This window comes from Tachyglossus aculeatus, assembly GCF_015852505.1.
Source record: "Tachyglossus aculeatus isolate mTacAcu1 chromosome 12 unlocalized genomic scaffold, mTacAcu1.pri SUPER_6_unloc_2, whole genome shotgun sequence".
Lineage (NCBI taxonomy): Eukaryota > Metazoa > Chordata > Mammalia > Monotremata > Tachyglossidae > Tachyglossus > Tachyglossus aculeatus.
This window is the reverse complement of record NW_024044829.1, coordinates 12,850,239-12,862,656: the sequence shown is the minus strand read 5'-3', so window position 1 is coordinate 12,862,656 and position 12,418 is coordinate 12,850,239. Positions and strand designations below refer to the sequence as shown.

At 48.3% G+C, this 12,418-nt stretch overlaps 1 non-coding gene across 1 annotated transcript; it reads right to left on the bottom strand.

Annotated features, from left to right (window-relative positions):
- Positions 1-441: 441 nt before the first annotated feature.
- LOC119921479 lies at positions 442-545 on the bottom strand. Its single transcript, XR_005448517.1, has one exon. It is a non-coding gene; the product is annotated as a U6 spliceosomal RNA (small nuclear RNA).
- Positions 546-12,418: the final 11,873 nt, after the last annotated feature.

The window sequence follows — 12,418 nt, the reverse complement described above, 5'->3', positions numbered from 1 at the left end:
CTGTACTAAGCGCTTGGGAAGTACAAGTTGACTCATCGGGCTCCCAAGAAATGCCACTGAATGATTGATTTACTAAGGAGCCCTGGTCTCCCACCGTAACTAACTCCTTTCCAGCAGTCAAGGATGCCAGGGATCTTGTGCAACTGTGGCAGGGCAATTCCCTTAAATCAGCGTTCCAGGCTAATTGGGATGATGAAGACCAAGTCCAGTCAGGTTCTTCTGAAATCCACTGCCACCCACTTTCTCCTTTCTTCTCCCCCCATGAACTAACTACAGCTAATTGCAGCCACCAAAACGCAGCTCATGTGAGTGCTTAAGTGTTTGGGAAGGGGTCAGGACTGTTGGGACAGACTGCTTTAGAGTGAGGTGAGACTGGAGTCGGAATATGTCTCTTTCAGAGACTTTGCCCTACTGAATGAAAACACCTATTGGGACGAGATGGAAATTATGGAAACCATCATTAATTGGGGTATCATCCTCGAGCAGGGGCCAAGCTAATCTTCCCTTTTTTGTCTTGTGCTGTTGAGTCCTCTCCAGCCCAAAGGCACTCCATGGACACCTCTCTCCCAGAACTTACCACTCTCCAACTGCAATCGTTCTAATAGTGTTTCCATAGAGTTTTCTTGGTAAAAATACAGAAGTTGTTTACCATTGCCTTCTTCCACAATCTTCTGTATCGTTCCAATTTTAGTATATGTGTTGCTGAAACAAGCACAAGTCTCATTTTCCAAACCCAGATATATAAAGATCAGTTGATGAAAAGCTATTAATATTATAGTAATTGGTTTAAAATGAGTCCTCTACATTTTCTTGTATTTCCTGGGGATGGGGAGGCTTCTATAAATATCTCCCTCTTTGAGAATCTCAAAGAACATAGAGTAAAGAGATTCAAAATTTCATCTAGTGCATTAAGGTGCAGAGGCTGCTGAAAGGCCCATTTCGAGGCAATAATTAACCCTCATATTAAATCCATCATTAATCCTTTAGGGCCCACCTTCACAACATAGCTAAAATCTGTCCTTTCCTCTCCATACAAACTGCTACCATGTTAATACAATCACTCATCCTATCCTTGCCTGGATTACTGCATCAGCATCGTTGCTGACCTCCCAGCCTTGCGTCTCTCCCCACTTCAGTCCATACTTCACTCTGATGCCCGGAACATTTTTCTACAAAAACGTTCAGAACACATAACCTCTCTCCTTAAAAAACTCCAGTGGTTTCCCATCACCTCCATATCAAACATACACTCTTTACCACTGACTTTAAAGCACTCCACCACCTTGATCCCTCCTACCTTTCCTCACTTTCCTTCTACAATTCAACCTGCACACCTCGCTCCTCTCGTGCTCATTTATTCATTCATTCAATAGTATTTATTGAGCACTTACTGTGTGCAGAGCACTATACTAAGTGCTTGGGAAGTACAAGTTGGCAACATACAGAGACTGTCCCTACCCAACAACGGGCTCAGAGTCTAGAAGGGGGAGACAGACAACTAAACAAAACATGTAGACAGGTGTCAAAATCGTCAGAACAAATAGAAGTAAAGCTATATCATTAACAAAATGAATAGAATAGTAAATATGTACAAGTAAAATAGAGTAATAAATCTGTACAAATATATACAAGTTCTGTATGGAGGGGAAGGAGGTAGGGCGGGGGCATGGGGAAGAGGAGAGGAAAAAAGGGGCTCAGTCTGGGAAGGCCTCCTGGAGGAGGTGAGCTCTCAGTAGGTCTTTGAAGGGAGGAAGAGAGGATTGGCGGATGTGTGGAGAGAGGGCATTCCAGGCCAGAGATAGGGCTTGGGCCGGGGGTCGACGGTGGTACAGGCGAGAATGAGGTACAGTGAGGAGGTTAGAGACAGAGGAGCGGAGGGTGAGGTCTGGGCTGTAGAAGGAGAGAAGGGAGGTGAGGTAGGAGGGGGCGAGGTGATGGAGAGCCGTGAAGTCGAGAGTGAGAAGTTTTTGCTTGATTCATAGGTTGATAGGCAGCCACTGGGGATTTTTGAGGAGGGGAGTAACATGCTCAGAACGTTTCTGCACAGAGATAATCCGGGCAGGAGAGTGAAGTACAGACTCAAGTGGGGAGAGACAGGAGGATGGGAGATCAGAGAGGAGGCTGATGCAGTAATCCAGTCGCGATAGGATGAGAGATTGAACCAGCAAGGTAGCAGTTTGGATGGAGAGGAAAGGGTGGATCTTGGCAATGTTGTGGAGGTGAGACCGGCAGGTTTTGGTGACAGATTGGATGTGTGGGGTGAACGAGAGAGCAGAGTCGAGGATGACACCAAGGTTTCAAGCTTGTGAGATGGGAAGGATGGTAGTGCCATCTACAGTGACGGAAAAGTCAGGGAGAGGACAGGGTTTGGGAGGGAAGATAAGGAGTTCAGTCTTGGACATATTGAGTTTTAGATGTCGGGCAGATATCCAGATGGAGATGTCCTGAAGGCAGGAGGAAATACGAGCCTGGAGGGAGGGTGAGAGAGCGGGGGCAGAGATGTAGATTTGGGTGTCAGCATAGAGATGATAGTTAAAGCCGTGGGAGTGAATGAGTTCACCAAGGGTGTGAGTGTAGATAGAGAACAGAAAGGTGTGGTGTATGAAGGCACGGACTCCTGCTAGGGTAGGCACGAAATCGTTTATTGGGTTAAGCAGCAAGACTTTTATATCCTTTAGTCACATTCTGCATTTTTCCATGTTCCTGTGTTTATAACTAACACAGCAATTCTGTAACCTTCAAAGCCAGTAACAAGCAACACCCGTCTATGCAAGGCCGTAGGGCCGATGACAAGTAACTCTTGCCTGTACAAGGCTGTGATAACAGAGACCTGCCTTTTGGCCACAGCTCTCCTCTCGGTTCCTTGTTTACTTGGCCCTGCTGTTCCCCACATTTCCCCCTCCTTTGTTTATATCATTAATGAGCAAAGCAAGGGAAATATAAAGGTAAGATTGTTACGTAGTGCATCTAAAGAAGAGAAACAATTCCCATACCACACATTGGTCAGGTTAATACAGTAAGTGTGGTTGCAGTGGCTTATGGTAGCCGCTTGTGCCATCGCAAAGACGTAGGGATGTGAAGTGCAAATCATAACTGTGTAGCGTTAGCAGTATGATTAGACAAGGTAAGATTCCATAAGGTATGATTAATAAACGCGAAGCCTAAATGCCAAATTCCCGTATGTAATGGGGAGGCGGTGTTGTTGGCGGGCATATAAAACTGTAAAAGAGGGCCCAGCCATGCCAGGATATACTGTGATTATGGATGCCGAACCCAACAGAGTGGTTGCTTGCCGGGTCCCACAAAACCCCATGAGGGCCCCAGTCCAAAGTAGTTCCCGTAGTTCCGTTGACGCTAACAGGATCAGGACCGAGCCCGCGACATGGCTGCCAGTTTATCTGTGCGTTGTTTGTGAGTGGGTCCTCCGTACAACGGGGCAAGTCGGGGGTATATATCCCCACTTCCGTCAGGTTGTGGAGAGACGATGTTCCAGACACACCCTGGATGCTTATTAAAGTGTAATTCTTATTTCCATGTTTATCCCTCACTATCAGGTGTTGCTGAGGTGACACCGGAATACAGCCGATGTCGCTGTCATTACTAGTTGTCAGACAAAGGGGTGGAAGGTCAGCTACAAACTCAGTATTGTTGAGAGCAAATAAACTAGTATTATTAGGCCCTCCGTCTATCGCCGGGGGCATCCATACCCCACCTATCCATTCAGTGTCATTATTCCCGATAGGTGGTGTAGGATCCCACCAGGTTATAGGTTTGAAGACGGGTGGATCAAGAATATGTGCCCAGTAAAGACCATTCCCCGTGACAGACAGGCAAAGAGTTCCCATCAGGCTCCAGATCATAAACATTTTGACCGTGTTGAGCCCCGTATCAGGGGGCGTCGCCCGCGTATTCACCATCCCGGTGGCCCTCTGCAAATTGTGGTATCCTTGTCTTGAAGGGCTTGACACAACGCGCCGGCAGCCAGTAGGGGCCGGAAGGCAGAGAAACACAGGCGTACCCACGGCCCCAGGTGATCAGAGGTGCAGGTTCTTGACACTGTCCCGACCCAAGAGGTCTATAATACACACGGGGCCGTTCGGACCACGTAGTGTCTCGTCCAGAGTGGCGCTGTGCTGCCGTAAGGGACAAATCAGACAAGGGTAGAAAATTTAAAACGTATGTAGCCTTGTATAACCGTTCCTGGGGAGTCATTCCCGTGGGATTCCCCCTCTTTTGTTTAAACAACAGAGCTTTAAGCGTGTGATGCATCCATTCCACAATGGCTTGCCCAGTAGGGGAGTAAGGGATACCAGTAACATGGTGCACCCCCCAGTCCTGGAGAAAAAGTTGTATCCTACGAGAGACATAGGCGGGGCCATTATCAGTTTTAACATTAGCCGGGACCCCCATGATGGCGAAAGAGTGCAACCAATGTGGAACCACATCACGAGCCTTTTCACCTGCATGGGCAGCGGCCACGACAAGATGCGAGAAGGAATCAACAGTAACATGAACATAACGCAGTCCACCAAATTCGGCCACATGAGTGACATCGGATTGCCAAATATCATTGGATCGAAGGCCGCGGGGATTTACCCCCGCAGGAATAGGTACTGAGGACAGTCACTGACAATCAGGACAAGCGCGAACAATATCCCGCGCTTGTTGAATAGTCAGCGAAAATTGTTTGCGCAGAGACCGCGCATTCTGGTAGAAAAACTCGTGTGAAAGCCGGGCCTGTGTTAACAGATTTGGCCGTACGACCTGCATTGTTAAAGCATCTGCTACAGCATTGCCCTCGGTCAGCGGACCAGGCAATGCCGTATGTGATCTGATATGGACGACATAATACGGGTGAGAACTTTGTGTTAACAGGCGCGATAATCGCAAAAGCAATTGAAATAAGAGGCGATTCTCCACTTCCTTAATAAAGGCCCCTTCTAGGCGCTGGACTATACCCAAGACGTACGCAGAGTCTACTATCAGATTCAGAACTTCTGATGCAAATAATTCAAAGGCTCGCACAGCGGCGGCCAATTCCACAATCTGGGTTGATCCCTGTACTTGGAAAACGTCCGATTCCCAAGCGTCCGAGACACCTTTCCAGACGACCACCGCCTTTCATGGTTAAGGAGGCAGCCTGGGTAAAAGCCACCCGGTTTAATTGAACCTGTGCTTGGGGTGTGGCAAACTGCCCTTGCCCTACTAACTCATCCACCCCAAGATTAATATTGTTAGCAAGATTATCCATAACTTGCAGGGCAACAGCTTCCCAATACTCTGAGTCCCACACAGAGTACTGTGTCAGGCTAAGCACCAAACAGCAAAGTGGGCCAGTCATGGGGTGTCATCACATACGATTCAGAGACAGTCACTATTGGATTCATTGTATAGGACGACTGTAACCCATAATCGCGAACACTTTTCCGCAACTCCTTAATCAACTCATAAGGGAGAGAGTCATACTGAGCCGGCCGCCCGGGAAGATACACCACCGGCATCGCTTGCAGTAGCTGTACATCCCCTCGGCGCAATGCCTCCTGCCGGCAGCCCGAAAGGGCCCCGGTATAGGTAGGCTGCGCCGTAGCAGGCGCAGCATATACATACGGAGGCGCAGCAGACAAAGGGGGAGCAAGGGGGAAGGGGGAACGATCGACGAACGGGATACCGCCTGCAGGCGCTGGGTCTGCAAAAGGTCTTTTGCTGTGGGTGCGGCAGCAGCCATCGTTGTAAGAGGGGCCAAAGGCGGGTATAAATCAGATCCCTCCTTCGGGTCTGCAGTCCCAGAGTCAGAAGGATCTCCAGAGTCATTATGATCCTGGTCCCGATACAAGTCCTCGGGATCCGGAACAGTAGCGTACACCAGCTCCAATTCTTCTGTTTGAGGCAAAACTTCAAAGGACAGGGGGTCCTCCTGATCACTCCCTGCCCCCAAGTCGCGCGTTGCCAGCGCCTCCAGCAACACCCGTTCAGCGGGATGCAGCGCCCGCAGAGCCATAAAAACAGTTTTCCATGTAATCAGTACCCCTTTGGGTAGGGGCTGGGATAAGCTTTCACGAGTCTGTAGCTCCTGGACCACCTTTTTGCCATAAGGTAAGATCATAACAACCACCTTCAGGGAACCATGTACAATGATCCCGAATCCATACTAATAACTGGACCAACGGCACAGGTGGCACCTTGAACCCCTGCTCCTTCAAAATCGGCTGTAATATTTCGAGCTGTAATTTTTGCTCTCTCGTGGCTGATTGCCCCATGCTGTCAATTCTTCCACGGCTGATCAGCTCTCCGTCCTGCAGATGGTGATGTCCTAACGTCTCCGGCCGGAGTTTTTACGAACTCATATCCTCCGTCCAGCCGCAGGTACACCACCGAATCGTAAATTCAGATTTATATTCCCGATTCGGGCGCCATTTGTGGTGTATAAAGGCACGGACACCGGCTAGGGTGTGCACGAAATCGTTTATTGGGTTAAGCAGCAAGACTTTTATATCCTTCAGTCACATTCCGTATGTTTCCATGTTCCTGTGTTTATAACCAACACAGCAATTCTGTAACCTTCAAAGCCAGTAGCAAGCAACACCCGTCTATGCAAGGCCGTAGGGCCGATAACAAGTAACTCTTGCCTGTACGAGGCTGTGACAACAGAGACCAGCCTTTTGGCCACAGCTCTCCTCTCGGTTCCTTGTTTACTTGGCCCTGATGTTCCCCACAGAAGGGGACCAAGAACTGACCCTTGTAGAACACCTACAGTAAGGGGATGGGATGGGGAGGAGGAGCCAGCCAAGGAGACTGAGAATGACCGGCTAGAGAAATGAAAGGAGAACCAGGAGAGGATGGAGTCTGAAGCCAAGGTTGGATAGCGTGTTGAGGAGAAAGGGGTGACCCACAATGCCGAAGCCAGCTGAGAGGTCGAGGAGGATTAGGATAGAGTAGAAGCCGTTGGATTTGGTAAGCAGGAGGTCATTGGTGACCTTTGAGCGAGCAGGTTCGGTGGAGTGTAGGGGATGGAAGCCAGAATGTAGGGGGTCAGGGAGAAAGTAGGCGTTGAGGAATTCCAGGCAGTGGGTGTAGACGACTCGTTCTAGGAGTTTGGAAAGGAAGGGTAGAAGGGAGATAGGACGATAACTAGAAGGGAAGCTGGAGTCAAGAGAGGGTTTTCTTTAGGATGAGGGAGACGTGGGCATGTTCGAAGGCAGAGGGGAAGGAACCAGTGGAGAGTCAGCGGTTGAAGATTGAAGTTAAGGCGGGGAGGAAGGAAGCGGTGAAATATTTCATAAGATGCGAGGGAATGGGGTCTGAAGCACAGGTGGATGGAGTAGCACTTGAGGGGAGGGAGGAGATCTCATCTGAAGATATTGCTGGGAAAGATGGGAGAGTAGTGGAGAGGGTTGAGAGCTGGGGGAGGGAGAAGGGGGAGGGGTGACCTTGGCGAGCTCAGACCTGAAGGAGTTAATTTTAGTAATGAAGTGGGAGTCCAGATCGCTGAGGGTGAGGGATGGAGGAGGGGGAGAAACAGGGCGTCTGAGAAGGGACTTAAATGTACGGAGGAGTTGACAGGGATGATGGACATGGGTGTCAGTAAGGGAGGAAAAATAGTTTTGCCTGGCAGAGAAGGCAGAGTTAAGGCAGCTAAGGACAAACTTAAAGTGAACAAGTTTGGCTGATTGTTTATACTTTTGCCAGCCGTGTTCAGCAGCTCGAGCATAAGAGCGGAGGAGGCGGACAGGGGGAGTGATCCAAGGCTGTGGGTTAGTGGTACGAGAGTGGCGAAGGGAAACGGGAGTGAGCGAGTAGAGTTGAGTGGAGAGCGTGGAGTTGATAGTAATCTGTTCATCAAGATTGGATAGAGAGGATAGGGAGGCGAGGTGCAGTGTGATGCGCTGAAAAAGATGGATGGGTTCGAGAGAGTGGAGGTCTCTGTGAGGTAGTACTATAGATTTACAGCGGGGAGGAGTGTGAGTGAGGAGGCAGGTGAGAAGGTTATGATCAGAGGGAGGGATTTCAGAATTGGTGAGGGTGGAGATAGTGTAGTGGTAGGAGATGATGAGTTCGAGGGTGTGACCAAGTTGGTTAGTGGGCGAGGGAGGGTGGAGCAGGTGGTTGGCAGCGTCAAGGAAAGATAGAAGGCAGGCGGCAGAGGAGTCACCAGGGACATCCATGTGGAAGTTGAAGTCTCCGAGGATCAGAGTGGGCATGGAAAAGGAGAGAAGGAAGGTGAGAAAGGGGTCAAAATCGTTAAAGAAGTTGAGGGGGGGGGGCGGGAGGCCGTAGACGACGGCTACAAGAATCTGGAGGGGGTGGTAGAGGTGAATAATGTGGGCTTCAAAGGAGGGGAACGAAAGGGAAGGGGTGGAGGGATAGTGCGAAAGCAACATTGGGGAGCGAGAAGGAAACTGACACTTCCTCCTTTTCCGGTGAGTCTGGGGGAGTGGGAGAAGGAGAGGCCACCAGTGGAGAGAGCAGCGCAGCAGAAGAGACCGTGTCATCTGGAGATAGCCATGTTTCAGTTATGGCGAGGAGGAGTAGATAGCTGGAAAGGAATAGGTCCAGGATAAAAGGGAGCTTTCCTAACGGAGTAGGGGTTCCAAAGGCCGCACTTGGCAGCAGCTGTGGAGGGAGGGGAGGGAGGGGAAAGTGTGTAGGTGTAGGTGCTCCTCCTACATGACAGGAAGAGCATTCCCTTAAGGTGTGTATTGCACTCCAAGTTCCCTTGAGTGACCAGAAAACCAAAGGAGTCAGAACCATAGGCCCTGCACTGCAATGGATCCTCTCTAAGCTGTTGCTAGGCCCCTTATGCCTTATCCCCAATACTGTACTCTCCCAAACTCTTTGTACCATGAAGCAGCCTGGCCTAGTGGAAAGAGCATAGTTCTACGATTCCTAGGACTTGGTTCTCATTCCAGCATTGCCACCTTCTGGGTCTGTGACCTTGGGCAAGTCATATCACTTCTCTGGGATTCAGGTCCCTTATTTGTAAGTCACGTCTAAGTAGGGGGGAGAGTAGGACTTGACTCTTATGTGGGACAGGGAATATGTCCAACCTGCTTAGCTTGCATGCACTCCAGCACTTAGTACACTGCCCAGTACATAGAAAGGCTTAACAAATACCACATTTATAAATAGTACAGTGCTCTGCAGACAGTGAACGTTTCATAAATAGTGGTGACATTGATCGACTGACTATTTCTGACCCATTATGGGCGGGCTTCTGATGAGGTTGTGCAAAGGGTCAGAAGGAACTGCAGGAAAAATTAAGAGGGAGTCAACAGTGACTCAGAATGAAAGGGGAGGGAGTGATACAATCAGTGGTATTTATTGAGGGCTTACTATGTCCCCAGGTCCTCACCTCCTAATAGCCCCCTCACTCAGCTCTGGCTCTGTTCTCCCCAAAGCAGACCTGCTTCACTAGAGAAGATGTCTGTGGCATCACAATGAAAAGCACAGATGGGAATTCTAGATTTTTCATGAATGATCACTTCACCTGAAGAAACTGTAAGTAAAGGGTCTGAGGAAGAGAAGGAGAGAGAGGGAGAAATAGTAATTTCTAAGTGCTGGGGTAGATACACGTTTAATCAGGTTGGACACAGTCCCTGTCTCACATGGGGCTCACACTCTTAACCTCAATTTTACAGATGAGGTAACTGAGGCACAGAGAAGTTAAGTGTCTTGCCCATGGTCACCAGCATACAAGTGACAGAGCCGGAATTAGGACTCATGTCCTTCTGATTCCCAGGGCCTTTATCTACTGAGCCACACTACTTTCCCCTTTGGAACAGGGGCTATGTCCAATCTGATTAATTTGAATCTGATATTATTATTAATAATAATGATAATAATTGCATTTGTTAAGTGCTTACTATGTGCCAGGCACTATAGTAAGCGCTGGGGTGGTTACACGCAAATTGGGTTGGACACAGTCCCTGTCCCATGTTGGGCTCGCAGTCTTGACCCCCATTTTACAGATGAGGTTACTGAGGCACAGAGAAGTTTGATGACTCACCCAAGGTCCCACGGTAGACAAGTTGTGGAGCTGGGATTAGGACCCAGGTCCACGGACTCCCTGGCCCGTGCTCTTTCCACACGACCAAGATGCTTCTCTGAGGTGAAGAGATGACAGTTGAAAGGAACCCCACGAGAGGGGCGAGAAGCATATGGGGAGAAAACGGGGGAAACACTGGGAACATCCTGGAAGGAAACAGGTTCACAGATGCTTCTGCAATGGCCTGGTAAAATGTGCCTTTTCTGCCACCTGGTGGTCATATGGAAAATTACCTGACCCATCCCCACCAGTATCTTCTCTTTCTCAAGGAGATTTTTTTAAAAATGTATTTGTTAAATACTTACTATGTGCCAAGCACTGTACTGAGCTCTGGGGTAGATAGTAATTGGGATATTTGTTAAGTTTTTATTATGTGTCAAGCACCACTGAGTGCTGCACAGTACTCCCTTCACTCGCTCTCTTTGCTCCACACCACCCCCACCACCACCCCGGCTCCCAGCACTTGTGTGTATAGGTACAAAATATAATTCTATTTATTTATATCAATACCTGTTTACTTGTTTTGATGTCTGTCTCCCCCCTTCTAGACTAAGCCCGTTGTGGGCAGGGATTGTCTCTCTTTATTGCTGAATTGTACTTTCCAAGGGCTTAGTCCAGTGTTCTGCACATAGTAAGTGCTCAATAAATACGATTAACAAACAAATAATAGGCGCTCAATAAACACAACTGAATGAATTATGTTAGATCCTACATGGGAATCATAGTCTAAATAGGAGGGAGAACAGGTATTGGATTCCCATTCTGTAGATGAGAGAACAGAAGTCCTGTTCTGTCTCCCTAGTCTATTTCTTCCCATGTTTCCTGAACTTCCAAAGGCCATCCGTGGACACAACGGGTATCCTCAGACTTTGATGGGCTCAATCAGTCAACCCATGGTATTTGTTGAACACTAACTATATGCAGAGCACTGTACTAAGCACATGGGAGAGTATAATACAACAAAGTTAGCAGACATATTCCCTGCCCACAATTAACTTACAGTCTAGAGGACTCCAGGAGGATACTTTTCTCGAACAGAGAGTTGGGGTTGACCTTCGTCATTCTCTCTGATTTGATGAAAGCTGCAGACCGAGTAGGGTTAGGAGGAGAGGTGAGCTGGGAAAACTGAAAACGTACTCATGCATGATCTCATGACATGACAGCAGCGAGAGAAGAAGAGGAGATTAGCTTCTGTGAAAAATAGACTGTGAGCCAAAGAAACACAGGTCACCTAAACTGTCTTCCAGAAATTGAACAGGATCACAGTCACAAAGGAGTCAATGAGGAGTGACCTTCAAACAACAGAGATAGTGACAGTGAAGAAGCAGAAGGACAAGGAAAGCTCAGAACCCCTTCTGGCTGCTGAGGTAAGAAGAGTCCCTGAGCACGTGACAACTGAACGAATGGCAAACTTTGGGAAGAACAGTGAACAGTTTACCTGGAGGGGGGAAGGGGAATTGACCTCATACCCACCCCCTCGATATTCATTCATTCATGCATGCATTCATTCATATTTACTGAGTGCTTACTGTGTGTAGAGCACTGTGCTCTTGGAGAAGCACTGTACTCTTGGGGAAGCAGCGTGACTCAATGACTAGAGCATGGGCCTGGGAGTACTGATCCTGGCTCTGCCACATGTCTACTGTGTGACCTTAGACAGTCACTTCACTTATCTGGGCCTAGGTTACCTCATCTGTAAATTGGGGATTAAAAGTATGAGCCCTGTGTGGGACAGGGACAGTGTCCAACCTGACTACCTTGAGTCTGTCCCAGCACTTAAAACAGTCCGTAGTAAGATCTTTAATAAGTACCATAATTATCACTTACTATTATTATCACTAAGCTCTTGGGAAAGTACAATATAACAATGAACAGACAGCTTTCCTGGCCACAGTGACTTTACAGTCTAGAAGGGGAGACAGACATTAGTAGAAAGAAAGAAATTACAGATTTGTACCTAAGTGCTGTAGGGCTGGGAGAGGGATGAATAAAGGGAGGAAGTCAGGGAGACACTGAAGGGAATTCTATTTGTTCTGACGATTTTGACACCTGTCTACATGTTTTGTTTTGTTGTCTGTCTTCCCCTTCTAGACTGTGAGCCCGTTGTTGGGCAGGGACCGTCTCTATATATTGCCAACTTGTACTTCCCAAGAGCTTAGTACAGTGCTCTGCACACAGTAAGCACTCACTAAATACGATTGAATGAATGAATGAGTGGGAGAAGAGGAAAAGAGGGCTTAATCAGGGAAGGCCTCTCAGAGGAGCTGGGACTTCAATAAGGCTTTGAAGTAGGGGGGAAATTGTCTGTAGGATTTGACAGACAATTGTGTCACCCTTTGGCCAGGAACAATGCAAATTATTCCGACCCACGACAGG